The sequence below is a fragment of the Zingiber officinale genome, chromosome 5A, assembly GCF_018446385.1.
Source record: "Zingiber officinale cultivar Zhangliang chromosome 5A, Zo_v1.1, whole genome shotgun sequence".
In the NCBI taxonomy this organism is placed as follows: Eukaryota; Viridiplantae; Streptophyta; class Magnoliopsida; order Zingiberales; family Zingiberaceae; genus Zingiber; species Zingiber officinale.
The window spans coordinates 27,512,473-27,527,620 of NC_055994.1; the positions used below are offsets into that span (position 1 = coordinate 27,512,473).

The 15,148-nt window shown below is 40.2% G+C and overlaps 1 long non-coding RNA gene across 4 annotated transcripts; it reads left to right on the forward strand.

Annotated features, from left to right (window-relative positions):
• The first annotated feature begins 6,125 nt into the window (after positions 1-6,125).
• Positions 6,126-10,189, forward strand: LOC121980355. 4 transcript variants are annotated; one of them, XR_006111508.1, is made up of 4 exons: positions 6,127-6,706; positions 6,789-6,880; positions 8,081-8,232; positions 9,993-10,189. It is a non-coding gene; the product is annotated as an uncharacterized LOC121980355 (long non-coding RNA). The 4 variants fall into 4 exon arrangements; XR_006111510.1 differs by lacking the exon at positions 9,993-10,189 and having other exon boundaries at positions 6,131-6,205; positions 6,277-6,706; positions 8,081-8,336; XR_006111509.1 differs by lacking the exon at positions 8,081-8,232 and having other exon boundaries at positions 6,126-6,706.
• Positions 10,190-15,148: the final 4,959 nt, after the last annotated feature.

Here is a 15,148-nt window from a genome sequence, read left to right on the forward strand (position 1 = left end):
TCAACTTGGCCATTACGGCTACTATGACCTATCTGAAGTCGAAGGGCCTTCTTCCGGAGTCCACCAATATTCCGGCCGGCGATCAAGTGGAGCTCTTGAGCAACATTCCGAGGGACCTTTACGACTACATCGAGTAATTCTTGTAATTTCGCCGCTCGGCTGAACATGAATCTTTTTGTACTTAGGCCACTCGGCCTAAGGTTTTTAATTTTAATGAAATGTTTTCCTTTCGTGTACTCTATCTTATTGCACTGTCCACTTGCTAATACCTGTGCTATCCGCTCGTCCGCTATCACCCCTTTGGCATTCGAGGTGCATTCTTGCAAGTGTTTTCCCCAGCCCTTCCGTGCGGCCGAATATCATTCTATGTTGCTAGCAAGACTCGCTCGTTATAGGCCGACCAGAACCTTTTATACCTCGAGTCTGAGCGGAACTTAGCGTCGGTCTAGCAATATTGGCTGCGGGTAATTGCCGTGTCGACGATATTCCTCTCGGATTATTTTTAGATGCCGACGCGTCTCTTGATGTTTAACATCGGAGCTTGTCGGCACAGATATTTATAGCCGGTCGGCGAGGCTTTCAATCTTTAACGACGGAGCTCGTCGGCCTTCCGCTCGGATGGTTTATAGACGCCGGCTCGTCTCTTGATCTTTAACGACGGAGCTCGTCGGCGCGGATATTTATAGCCGGTCGGCGCCGCTCTCGATCTTTAACGACGGAGCTCGTCGGTCTTCCGCTCGGAGGGTTTATAGACGCCGGCTCGTCTCTTGATCTTTAACGACGGAGCTCGTCGGCGCGGATATTTATAGCCGGTCGGCGCGGCTCTCGATCTTTAACGACGGAGCTCGTCGGTCTTCCGCTCGGAGGGTTTATAGACGCCGGCTCGTCTCTTGATCTTTAACGACGGAGCTCGTCGGCGCGGATATTTATAGCCGGTCGGCGCGGCTCTCGATCTTTAACGACGGAGCTCGTCGGTCTTCCGCTCGGAGGGTTTATAGACGCCGGCTCGTCTCTTGATCTTTAACGACGGAGCTCGTCGGCGCGGATATTTATAGCCGGTCGGCGCGACTCGATCTTTAACGACGGAGCTCGTCGGTCTTTCGCTCGGTATAGACGGCGGCTCGTCTCTTGATCTTTAACGGCGCGTCGTCGCGGATATTTATAGCCGGTCGCGGCTCTCGATCTTTAACGACGGAGCTCGTCGGTCTTCCGCTCGGATAGACGCAGGCTCGTCTCTTGATCTTTAACGGAGCTCGTCGGCGCGGATATTTATAGCCGGTCGGCGCGGCTCTCGATCTTTAACGACGGAGCTCGTCGGTCTTCCGCTCGGAGGGTTTATAGACGCCGGCTCGTCTCTTGATCTTTAACGACGGAGCTCGTCGGCGCGGATATTTATAGCCGGTCGGCGCGGCCCTTGATCTTTAACGATGGAGCTCGTCGACGCGGATATTTATAGCCGGTCGACGCGGCTCTACGGTTTAACGTCTGGGCTAGACGGCTTCAAGGCTAACTCCTTGCCAGGTCGAGCGACCTTTGCCTTCCTTTCAGCAGAGAGTACTCAATGTGCTTTCCTCTTTCGACTTCCTGCATCGCAAGTACATAGGCGACCAAAAAGTATATAAATTTGTATTTAGCGCACCTTTCGCCCGACTTGGAGAACGTACGCTTAGCCGAACGGCTCAGACTCGCGCGCTCGGTTCGACCCTTTTACCTCCGGCCGAGCGGCGCGGGGCCTTCTTTCCTTGATGACGATGCCTTATATTCGTTCTTTTGACTTTTCATTTCTTTCACCCCGCCCGGATGATGGTATTCTGCTCGGTGCTGAAGTCCCTTTTTCTCTGCTTCACTGGCCGAGCGTCCGGTCGGACATGCAACTCATGCTGCGCTAGGCTCGGCGAAATTCCGGGCAACTCATGTGTCGACCAGACGAAAACATCATGATTTCGTTGGAGGCATTGGATCAGCTCCTCCTTCTGCTCCTCCTCCAGATCAGAAGCGATAAAAGTCGTGGCCTCCGATCGGGTCGGATGGATCTGAACTTCCTCCTTTTCATCGTAAATTAAAGCAGGAGGTTTCTCGGTTATGGCGTGAACCTCAATTCGGGGCGCCTTCCGAGCGGAACAAGCCTCTGCTCGGACCATCTCTATATAGCACCGCCGAGCTGCTAGCTGATACTTTGTCCTCCACGGGGAACTTTATCTTCTGGTGGAAAGTTGAGACAACTGCTCGGAATTCGCCGAGCGCCGGTCGTCCCAAAATGACGTTGTAGGACGAGGGAGAGTCGACCACCACGAAGTTTATTGTCCTGGTCCTCCTGAGCGGCTCCTCTCCCAGTGAGGTAGCCAGCCGGATCTGTCCGACCGGCTGAACTTCGTTGCCCGTAAACCCGTAGAGCGGGGTCGGCACGATCAATTTGCAGCTGATCGAACGCCTTCTTGAATATGATGTTGACCGAGCTCCCTGTGTCAACAAATATGCGGTGAATAGTATAATTTGCTATTACCGCTTTAATGAGCAGAGCGTCGTCGTGGGGCACTTCTACTCCTTCCAAGTCTCCGGGACCGAAAGTGATTTCCGATCCACTGCACGGATTTGGAGCTGCCGGACGCTCGCCTTTATTGCTCGGTTGGAGTCTCCTCGGTCGGCCCTCCAGCAATAACGTTGATCTCGCCCGAAGTATTGCTCTGTTTTCCTCTTCCAGTGGGACGGCCGCTCACGATCTGATTCCGGCATCCATTGTCATACCCGATCGGGTGTTGATGTCGCCTTCGGTGCGGGTCCGGTCGGCTTCATGGGTCCTTTGTCTCCTGTCGATGGGAGGAGATCCTGGGACTAGGATTGACCACGAAGGGAAGACTTGACAATCCCTCGTGTTGTGCGTATCCGTCCGGTGGAAGAACAGAGGGTCCACCTCTTCTTTGGCTTGGGCGGGCGGCAACCACTTCTTGCACGTGGGGATCGAATTGCTTCGGCTCTCGGTCCTTTGGGTGGCTGAACGACGTGTTGTCACCGCTCGGCATGAACAGGTGCACGCTCGGTTGGAGTTTCCATTTTCCGAGCGGCTTGCGCTTCTTCCACGTTTATGTATTCGTTGGCCCGATGCAGCATGTGATCATAATCTCGGGGCGGCTTTCGGATGAGCGACCGGAAGAAGTCCCCATCTACAAGGCCTTGTGTGAAGGCATTCATCATCGTCTCCGATGTGGCCGTTGGGATATCCATCGCCACTTGGTTGAATCGCTGGATGTAAGCCCGAAGCGATTCTCTAGGTTCTTGCTTGATGGCTGACACTTGTCTTCTGATAACGCCGACTGCTGGCGAAGTGGTGGAGGAAGGCCGTTCGGAAGTCCTTGAAGCTAGTGATGGATCCGTCCGGCAACCTCCGAAACCACCGTTGAGCCGATCCCGAGAGGGTCGTAAGAAAGACTCGGCACTTTACTCCATCTGTATACTGATGGAGCGTAGCTGTGTTATCGAACTTACCCAGATGATCATCCGGGTCTGTTGTTCCATTGTACTCGCCGATCGTCGGAGCCACGTAGTGCTTGGGCAGAGGGTCTTGTAGAATAGCCTCCGAAAATTGGCGATTGATCCGCTCGGGAGATGAGTCCGCTCGGGGAGCTTTCCCCTTCCTGTCATCCCGCCTTGGCATTTCGTCTGAAGAAGAGCCTCTATCTCTTCGAGCTGGTGCGGCTTCAGGGGTGCGAAACAAGGCCTGATGGAATGCGACGGTGGCTTGAGGTGCTTCCGCTCGGCCACCAGACGCAGATGTTGCTTGTTGCTCCGGCCGCTCGGCCGCGGCTTTCTGTTTTTGCTCCACAAGTTTGGCGGCCCTCATTTCGACCAGAGCGTCGAGTTCTTCTGTTGAAAGCGCCACCGTGTGTTGTCGTCCAGCCTCGTCCATTGTTCTTGTTCGAATGCAGGAGCGTTCCCACAGACGGCGCCAATTTGATCCTGTTCGAACCAAGAGTCAACGAACCCTGGGGATGCGGCGCTCCCTGCTGGATCCTCGAGTGCTCCGGTGAACCTGCAGCAAAACCGAGCCGGGAGGGGTGTCCCGGCGACGGCCCTCCAACGCTCAAGTCAGGTAAGCTACGATGAACAAAGTGACTTCCAAAATCTCAGAATACGTACCTCACCGGCGAAACCTGAGGTTCTTTATATAGAGCTATGAAGGGTCTGGGCACGCGTACCTAGGTGCATACGTGTCTTCTGTCCTTTCCTAGGTATGCGGCTGTCAGAAAACTTACTTGTCCTTTCCTAGGTATGTGGCTGTCAGAAAACTTACCTGACCCATATCGCTACAGTCAAAGCATGCCCTCGATGGGACAGCAGAATCCCCTGTCACAAGATTTGGAGCATGACACACACGTGAAACCTACCGGTTGTTAGAGGAGAAATCCTCGGGTCTTTTTCCTTGCTCCAAACTTGTCGTCCGAGCGGACATCTCCCTCAACATCCGACCGGACATACGCAGTGGTTTACCTGTGCTTTGTGGAGACTAATAAACAGGGGCGCTTTATGACTATGGCCGGTCAAAAGGTCAGCTCGGTCCGTGACCTTTTTAACTGAGCGTCGGAACCCCGATTTGACAGGGTGTCTTCCAACCATAAGTGCGAGCCGGCCGGACCCATCCGGGTATTCGATTCCATCGGCCGGCCGGCAGTCCGGTCGGGCCGGCCGTCTACGGTCGTCCGTCCGGTCGGACCACACTCTCCTCGGATGGGCGGCTGCTCCGGTGACTTTCACTTGGCGTTGACTTTGCAAGAAGGGGGGGCCCGCTCTTACTACCGGATCACGGAGATTAGTGGATCTGGATTATGATCAACTTGGCTATAAAAGGAGGTCTCGACCCATCACTTTAGAACAACAAACTTTGACAATCTCTTGATTTTGCGCTACTTTAAAGACAAGTCCACGAAGTCGTAACACTGCTCCAACGACCGAAAGCTCCCATCTCCAACTCTCTAAAGTCGTTGGTATAGTTCACTTAATCTATTCCATTGTAATTGATTGTACTTGTCTTTGTAATTTGGCAGATTGATAGTATATTGCTCAAAGTAAACACTCAATGAGTGTGGGCCTTGGACTAGGAGTTGTCACAGGCTCCGAACCAAGTAAAACTAACTTGTGTCATTATTTTGTTTGTTTCTTTATTTTCACTACGTCTTACTATGTGATTTGTGAAAAATGAATATGAAAGTCATGAGTACTATTCACCCCTCTCTAACATGCATAGATCCTACATATTTGACAAGCTAAGAAAAGTAGTGGGTCATGAGTGAATGGTGATCGAACACTTGATGTATGAAAGTTCAACATGGAGTTGGCATGAGACAAAAAGTCTAAGTTATTGATAATACAATCAAAGTCTCATATTGAAAAGATATGTAAAAGATCATAGATTTAAAGGATGAAGATAACTCCATTGGCATAGAGTATTTTGGATAGAACCCAAAAATAAAACTACAAGGGTTTAAACCCAAAGTGGATAATATCATATCATTATGGAGATATGTGAATTCTTTTGGATACAACAAATGATATTAGAGTGAGGTTGATCTTCATTAGACCCGGAAGAAGCAAAGAACTAAAGGAAAAAAGAAGAAGTTGAAAGTTGAAGCCCTAAATTTCAAAAAGTCATAGGACTCATCATTAAGCGAGCTCAACTTTAAAATAGATTTCCGAGATGGATTTGGATATGACATTCGACTACCTCCACCCTTCATATTGGGAGGATTTAACCAATGGAAAACTATGGTTGAGAATTTCTTCATGATGAACATTGAAGAATGGTTCATCTTAATGAAGGGATTTGAAGGTCCAGTTGATGGTCAAGGAAGACTCACTAGTAGAAAAATCAATTTTTACGCACAGGTTACTTCAGTAATTAGTAATTTTGAAGTAGTATATAATAAATAACTTCGATAGTAACATTAACGAAGTAAAAAAAGTATGTTTTACTTCGTATTTTAAAAAATTCAGGGTTCACTCCCTTTTTTAGTAGCATATTACTTTGGTATAATATATTAGGTAAAGTAAAAAAGTATTTTTTAAAATAATTTATAGATCCTGAAATAGAAAAGATAACAAGATAATTTCACTTTAGTGCCTAATAAAATACTTAGCGCCCAAACTACTAGCAACCCATTCTTTTCTCTAACCCTAGTGGCGCTCCCTCGTTCTATTTTCCAGCGATTCATCGGTGAACACTACCAATCTCTTCTCTTTTTTTTTCCGATGCCCTTCACACCTCTTTTTCCCTGATTCTTAAAGGAGATGGAGTGGCGGAACATGACGGCAAGGGAGCAGCAGCGTCGACGGAGGATGTTGATGAAGGTGCGGAGGAGGTGGATGAAGTGGAAGAGGTAGAAGGCGTAGGACCAGAAGAAGACGCGGTTGGAGGGGCGGGTGCTGAGGGGGAAATAGAGGAACTGCTACATTGGGGTGGTGCAGGAGCGATCGCGTCGTTACCAATAGGCGAGGGATGCGGGACGCGTTCTTCCAATCTTGATCTCAGTCCCATGGCGGATGGTGGACTCGGAATTCCTTAAAAAATTAGGTTAGATCCCTTTGAATGTTCAAAACCATATGATGCTTGTACAAATCAAGGCCTTTTCCCATATGAACATTGGTAGATTTTTGACGATGATTGGTTGCTTTGTTAGCATTCATGTGGATGCTTTCCATGCCCCCATATGAAGAGGTGAGCTCTTCTTCGTGACCATCTGTTGCAGAGAAGAAAGATTCCTTTTTTCCTTTTGTTCATCTTTTCTTTCTTGCAACAGAAGAAGAGGTTTGGGCTTCTGATTATAGTATTGGTTTTTGAGGGGGCTTCCATTGGCCCTTTGATTGAGCGTGCCATTGAGGTTGACAATAGGTATGTGTTCTTTCTTTTGTTAGTATATGGATTCAACTCATGCTTTTTTTTCTTTCAAGAAATATTTTTCTTTGTATGCAGTAAGTTTACTTATATCTGATAAATTGCTAGACAAGTTCAAGATATCTTCTTTGAAATATGCATATTGATATTTGGTCTTGTGAATTATGTGAGTTGTATAGGTTGCTACAGGTTGAATATTGGGTAAAGGCATTCAAATGGATTGTCCTTGGTGTTTGTTTGTTCACTCATATAAGTTTTGATGATGACCCACAACAACCTAGCTTTCTCTTATCAGAGAAAAAATAAAAACACTGTTAGCATGATTCTACGCAGTCAATCACTCATATTATCACCTTCGAAATTTGTGTATTCATGTTTAAGTCCACATAAAACTTCTTGTGAAATAAACATAAGTGAAATAGATATAATCAGTGGAATAACTTGTAAAGACACATAGATGGCATTTTCTTTAAATATGGATTCAACTCGTGCAAGTACACTCGACAATAGCTCTTAGAGGTGAAATTAGCTAGTTTCTCCTAGTTTCTCTAATAACTCCTATTATTAGAGATGAAACAACAACATTGGTAACCATGTCTTCAAATGAGAACATGAAAGCTCCGATAACTCTTAAAGATGTAGCAACCTAGCTTTTTCTTCTCGTAAGTGAATAAACAATAATTTATCACCTTAATTCTAGAAGGAGGAAATAGGAATGGTGATATTTAAAGAGAATTTGAAATTTAAAATATTAATAGATAAATCTACATGTTTCATTACCTTTTCATGATGTTTTTAGGAGTAGCTATAGGTGTTCATGGGGTATTAGGAGTAGCTACATAAATTCTTCAACTTAAGCCTCAAACTATGACACTTGTATATTTTGAACTAGTCATGAAAACATGTATGTGGTTGGAAAGAGAGGGGATGATGTGCTCTCTGAAGTTCCTTTTACATTATATTTTTCGTTCTCAATCTAGATGTGCTAAATATTTTCCACTTCCTTCTCAATCTGTTATGCAAAGAATTCTCTATTCAGCTTTATTTATGCTTATACTCCTAAGTTTGGATGAATTTTGTATCTTATTTTTGCTAATTAGTGAGGACTGAGTCATGACTATCATATTTGCATTTCATAGGAAGTAAATGACAATTTTGATATGAAAAATTGCCAACTAATATTTGTTTTGTTGTTAGGCATAGTAACATTATATTATGAGGTAAGAAACACCTTTTTGAAGAGAGAAGTGGTTGATACCTTGAATGGGATTCAAAAATACAAGAATGGACAAAAACTGGTTACACTATTATGTCAGATGGCTGGACTGATCAAAGAAAGAGAACAATGTGTAATTTTCTTGTCAATAGTACATTTGGAACTGTGTTCTTAAATTTAATAGAAACAACTGATATTTTAAAAATTATTGATAAATATTTGAAATGTTGGATGCTACTGAAAAGGTAGGGGAGGAAAATGTTGTGCAGATTGTTTCAGATAATGCTGCTAATTATCAGTTGGGAACTTGTTAATGGAGAAAAGGAAAAATTTGTTTTGGACTCCTTGTGCTACTCACTGTCTAGATTTGATGTTAGAGGATTTTAACAAGCATGATCCAATGCAAAAGGAAGCCATAGCAAAGGCTAAATTAGTAGTCTCCTATATTTACTCTTGGGGTCACAAAAGGCAAGGAGTTGGTTAGACCCGACGTTACTTATTTTGCCATGTCATATTTGACTATGAGATGCCTTCTTGAATTAAAAGGTGAGCTAATTTCCTTTTTTGCATATAGAAAATGGAGAGGCAACTCACATTCTAAGAGGAAAAAGGGATAAGAAATCTGTAACATCATTTTTGACACTCAAATTTTTTGGCCAAATGTTGAATTGTGTTTAATGATTACATCACCACTTATAAAAGTTCTGACAATGGTTGATTCTGATGATAAGCCTACTATGGGTTTTCTCTACAAAGCAATATAACATGCAAAGGAGGAGATTAAGCTGAATTTAAGGAGCGCTAAAAAGATGTAAAATGCTATTGAATTTATGATGTGTTTAATTCTGATATTGAATTATGTGGTTATTGAATTTCTCACTATTTTGTAGATATGAGCTAGTTTATGCTATTATTGATAAGAGATGGGAAAGTATGCTTAGTCAACCATTGCATGATGCAAGCTATTATTTGAATTCTCAATATCATTATAGTCAAACTTTTCAACTAGATATTAATGTCAAGCATGGACTTTATGAATGTATGGCGAAAACTGTTCCTGATATTGTTGATCGGAATAAAATTGATCAATAATTGGACAGATTTAGAATGACAAAAGGATTATTTGGCATTGAAAATGATATTCGATCAAGGAGCACAAAATCTATAAGTTATTTATTATTATTTTTAAAAAAGTTAGGCTCAATTGATGATAATAAAAAATGTTTATGATTTTTTATATTTTATTTTTACTCTAGCTAATTGGTGGCATTCTTTTGGGGATGATTGTCCAGAGTTGCAAAGATTTGCTATTAGAGTTTTAAGTTTGACATGTAGCTTTTCAGGATGTAAACATAATTGGAGTGTATTTAAAAAAATAATACTTTTTTTTGTATGCTATTTAAGTTTTCAAGTAGCTAAACAATCTAAACTATTGAAAAACTTTATAACAAATTCTGTATGTGTTGATAACTTGATACTTTTTCATTGGAAAATAGGTGTATTAAAAAAGGAGGAACCGTTTAGGTCAAAGAAGGATGAATGATTTGGTTTTTTGATGTATAACTTGAGATTAAAAGAAAGAGAGAGGGAAAGAGGAAAATAAAAGATTATGAATCTTAAAAAAGATCCATTTAAAGATTTTTCTTTTGGTGATGAATGGATAACAGAGATAAAAGATCTTGTATACCAAAAGACAATGCATGGTTGAGAATTTTAGATGAAAATCAAAATTGTGACACTACAGATGATGAGGTCAAAGTCATTGCATCATAAATAATGAGGACTATTAAGTTATATTTATTTATCATCAATCATCATGTAAAGTTTCATTGGATTTTAACTTTTATATATCCGTGTTAAATTTATTACATTCATTTTTTGTTTTTTATGTAGTTGATGAAACACCTAGTGAATTGCTTGGAAAGAGAAAACAAGCCAATCAAATGCAAAGCTTTCACTTGGTTAATGAAGAAGAGAATGAAAATGGTTTGAATGTGATCAATGAAGATGTTCAAATGTCAAAAGTGGATGAACCTATTAAAACTATTGGCCACAATGAAGATTATGGACTTGGTGATGATTGTTATGAATTTGAGAATGACTTTTAATTATATAAACTGATTATATATATATATATATATATATATATATATATATATATATATATATATATATATAAAGTGCTAAGAGTATGCTAGGTTATTTTAGCTATAATATACAAGGGAGTTGATGTTGATCTATTGATTGAATGTGTATTTACATGGATTATTTTGTGTTTAATGGATAGCTCCTTGAGAATGAGTTGAACTGTTGAAGGGTTGATGCACTCCCTTCTCAAGTACAACTGCTAGGTTATTTTGCATTATTCTTTTACTGTTATGTAGCTTGTAGCAACTGATCATTGCACATTTAACTCTACTACAAAAGCTTTTGGCTTTGAGGACTTCAAAAAAATCCCAAACGATATGAATGTAAAATGTCTATTACTGATTTTGTGTGTAACAACAAGAACTGAATGGTATGGTCTACCTCAGCATTGGATATTCTAAGTCAATGAATACATTTAGCTAAATTGACTTTCAAAAATTTCCATTTCCAAGTAAATCATTCGTACATAGATATATTTATAGAGATTTGGTATTATTTCACATCATACTTTTTATTTTTTATGTTTGTATTTCACCCCTTCTAATTATTAATTATTTTTCTATATGAATGATTAATTATAAATTTTCAAGAATTTTTGATAGAGACGTGCATTTCCATGATCCAATCTTGACCAATTTGATCCTAACCCAAAATTGATCTTGAGTAGAATCACGATTCTATGAATCATGTTAGAGACAATGGAAGGGTATGATATTTTCATTGTGAAGTTTGAATGATAAAGGGATGAATCTTGGGGAGAAGATTTTTTTTATGTATGTCAAAGGGAGAGAAAAATGTAAGGTTCAAGTTAAAAAAATCCTCATTTATGATTTGGAATGGAATGAAGAAGGGAGTTGGGCTAATATAGATTAGCCTAACTTAAATATTTCATCAAAAATAAAAAGGGAAGAGATTGTTAGTGTAATTATCCTCGGGTCAAGCTTGATCAATTTGACTAAGCTCGTGTTGGCTCGAGCTTGAGTTATGATTATTGATAATATGTGAGAGAAAAGTCAAGTAGGTCAAGGGAGGACTAGATATTTGTTTGGAAAAGTTCTAACTGGAGATTAGGTAACGGGAAGTCATAACTAGAAGTTAGGCAATGAGAAGTTTTAGCGGGGCTAGATGTGATTTCAATCTTAAAAAGACTAAAATTAGGGTTAGTAATTAATTGCCAAGGAATGAAATTGATTGACAAATCCTAAACCTAAATATTAGAGTGTTGGTGATTGAATCGATTAACTTAATCGATTGAGCAGTGCCAATCGATCAATGGCAGGAGATGCGATTCGAATACAAGATGTTCAAATCGATTAGGCAAAGTGCCTAATCGATTTGAAGATGTTTGAATTGTTATATTTGAAATATATCATAATACAATCACCTTATGGAATGTACTATTTATTAGATAAATAAAGATTTACTATTCGAGTGTACATTCTTTATGTATATGATTTAAACTCATTTACTGAATATTCACAATACGATTCATATCATTAGAGAACTTGTGATTGGATCACAAACTAGTGAGTATCTCTATATGTATAATTATGAATGTATTGAAAGATTCCCTAGTTTATGAATTGATGAGTTCATATATCATCGATTCTGAGAGACTAGCATGTGTTATACTCCTTGATTTATCCAAGTAGCTGCTCCTCATTGGCTAGAGACATTGGGATGTCGAGAGTTAAACATGGATGCTAGTTAAGGGTAATTAGTTTATTGAAGTGATATGCCATGAGACTTTATATAGTTCTATACATATATGAATATGTCAATAAAGATCTCATTGCAGCTTAAGTGTGAGTTTCCTTTGACTTGAGGTATTCAAGTCACCTTGGTCATGAAGACTTATACTTATATATACTAGCTGATACATCTTTGTAGAGGTGTGGATACGAAATGATTGAGTATAAGTCTAAGTATTTGAAGGTGTTTGGATAGCCTATAGAAGATTCACCACTCCTTGCATAAGGAGACATATACCCTATGACCTCTTGTTAGGATTATTACTCAAATTCTTTAACCAAAGTATTACATACCAAGAGTATAGTACTTTTGGACACATGTCTGAGTAATTTAAATCGAGTCCCTGAAAACATCTAAGGCACTGTAAGCCTATATGGTAAAAACCAACACACATAATGTCCGTATCACAGATATTCCTATCCATAAAATCTCCAATAATAAATCGAAAAATCTGATCATCAATAACATAAATCACCAAAGAATAAATCCTCCAAGGTGAGAGCAACGCTCCATCACAGGAAACACCACATATGTGGGAGCAACGCTCTACCACAAGAAATCCTCAATATGTGGGAGCAATACTCCACCACAAATAATCTGAAACATGTATCTGCAATAAATATAGGAGTAATGCTCCGCTACCAGCAATCCGTGATATGTGGGAGCAACGCTCCACCACAAAACAATATATAAGTATCCCAAGGCACCTAACTATCCAGCTAGAGACTGTACAAAATCTCTCTACCACAATTCGCTGTGGTTAGCCTAGGATATAACAACCTAGTAACTACTCAAATCCATCATCAACTCTATCAGCATCCTTGTGGGTCATCCACTGATAGGAAAATTAGTTGATGGGTTAATTCAACAAATGACATAATGCAGTCACTCCACATTCTGCATTCAGTATAAGTAGAATCATCATACTGCTACCAATGTATACACCTAGCACACATGCTCACACAACATATGTATGATCAACAAAATCCTCCAATTATTATACACCAAACATACTCACAACTCAGGTATATTCAGTATGATATCTCCAACAATGCATACCGAACCCGTGTGCAAAATCAACATAGGTAAAATCAACAATACACCTCAAACCACACTCACATGACATATCTTCACCTATGCCAAAAGTATATCCAACATATACTTCCAAATAAGCATACTAAACCCAGGTGCACTCACAAATCAAACATAATCAAAAAGATACCTCAGATATCACACCAAACACATAAGTACATATCACAACTCAGATTAAACCGACAAAATGCCTCCATCAAAATACCACCGATGTACTTATACTACAACTCTGATTTAATTGACAAGATATCTTCAATAATACCTCCAGATACATACACCGAACTACATATCTATGATCCACAAGAAACCTTCAAATCATATCAGAACATGGATACATATACTACTTGCAAATGGACAGTCTACCATAGGACTCCCACAACACATAACAAATCATAATATACATGCAACATAGACATGCAAAATCAGCATACCAGCTCAACCAAAAAGACCAACCTTATGCTACCAACACTCGTGGGTTACAGGTATATCTAAACAAAATTCATGCATATGTATCAAGCATGAATACATCAATCAAAAGCAACCCAAAATAAAGCAGTCTAATCATCCAGTAACCACCCTGCTATAGGTTCAAAGGAACTAGTATCGGACAAGAAAGATATACACACTATGGTATAACATTGCAAGTCAATGTCATACACTACCAAGACTATATCTAATGGGGAAAATTTTATCATCATAAATCCAAACGTACTCTTCCAGTATACACTAGTAACGATTGTATCCCATAAGTGTTAAGCAATTAGCTCTACACTTCCTTACATCAGCGGGGTCACATATCCCAAAGCACCCTCTAAGTTATCCCACCAGGTATATACAATCAAGGGTCAAAATCTTCATGGAATAAGATACATCGATCCTTTATAACCTATCCAAGCCGATAATGATATATGGCTAAATCAGTCATTTTCACGTCAGTACAAAACATGTACTCAAATGTGCTCTAGATACATAACTAAGCACAAATAACCTAAAGGTTCGAACCTCTAAAAATAGAGTATGGCAATCCTCTACTGATCAACCAACAAAACTAAATCATTCATCTACTAACTAATCAAGAATACCTTAATCCTCCACAAGCAACTAAGGTATATCCAACCACATAATATCATATGTATAAATGTGTACGACCCAAAAGAAAAAGTCAGAATTTAAGAACATCAAGACACTCTCATCTTCATCCTCAAAAACATCAGCCCACACTATATCAGATGAATAAATCTCTACTCCCCATGAGGGCAAGTTAGCATTCAAAACATCAATCATTATTTATCCACATAGTCCCATATCAGAGGAAGCATATATCATCATTTTTTTTTTATATCATCCTGTTAACTATCCATAACCAACCAGGTTTATTAAAATCTCATAGGCACATTCAACCGTAAAACTCTCCAGCACCCAATTTATAATCTGATCACCAACCATAATCATCAAACCTGTGAATATCATAAATGACACTCACTATGTCACCATCAATGACAACCCAAATATAAATCATCAAAATAGTTATCCACTAATAGATCATCAAAACAAATATCTAGTAATTGATCATCAGACAACCACATAACATTTACTCTCATAAATCATTAAAAATCAACATATCATAATATCTTATATCACAATATCCCTCAACCTCAAACCATTCTCAACAATGATCAAACATGGTAACCCCCAATGACCAATTTCCATCGTACCTGGTACCCTAATATCCAAAAGATATGAGTATAAAACTCTCCTGGCTAAGTCAACAGGAATATGTAGGTATCATCCACTACCCAACTAACAATAGCAGAGGCTGGTATGTGTCTCAATCTCCTACGAGTAGTAACAGAAGCTAACACTACTGATGGTATGATAAGAAAAATCACCAGAGATTATAATCCTTTATCTCTATTAAGGTCAACCATGCTCAATGGCTAATCTATCACATGTAATATGTGCTACTACAACCAAACAGGTACTACATAAAGAATGCTAATACCTATCATAAACTATAAAATTAAACATCATACCTATATGTCGTCTGGAGATGTTCC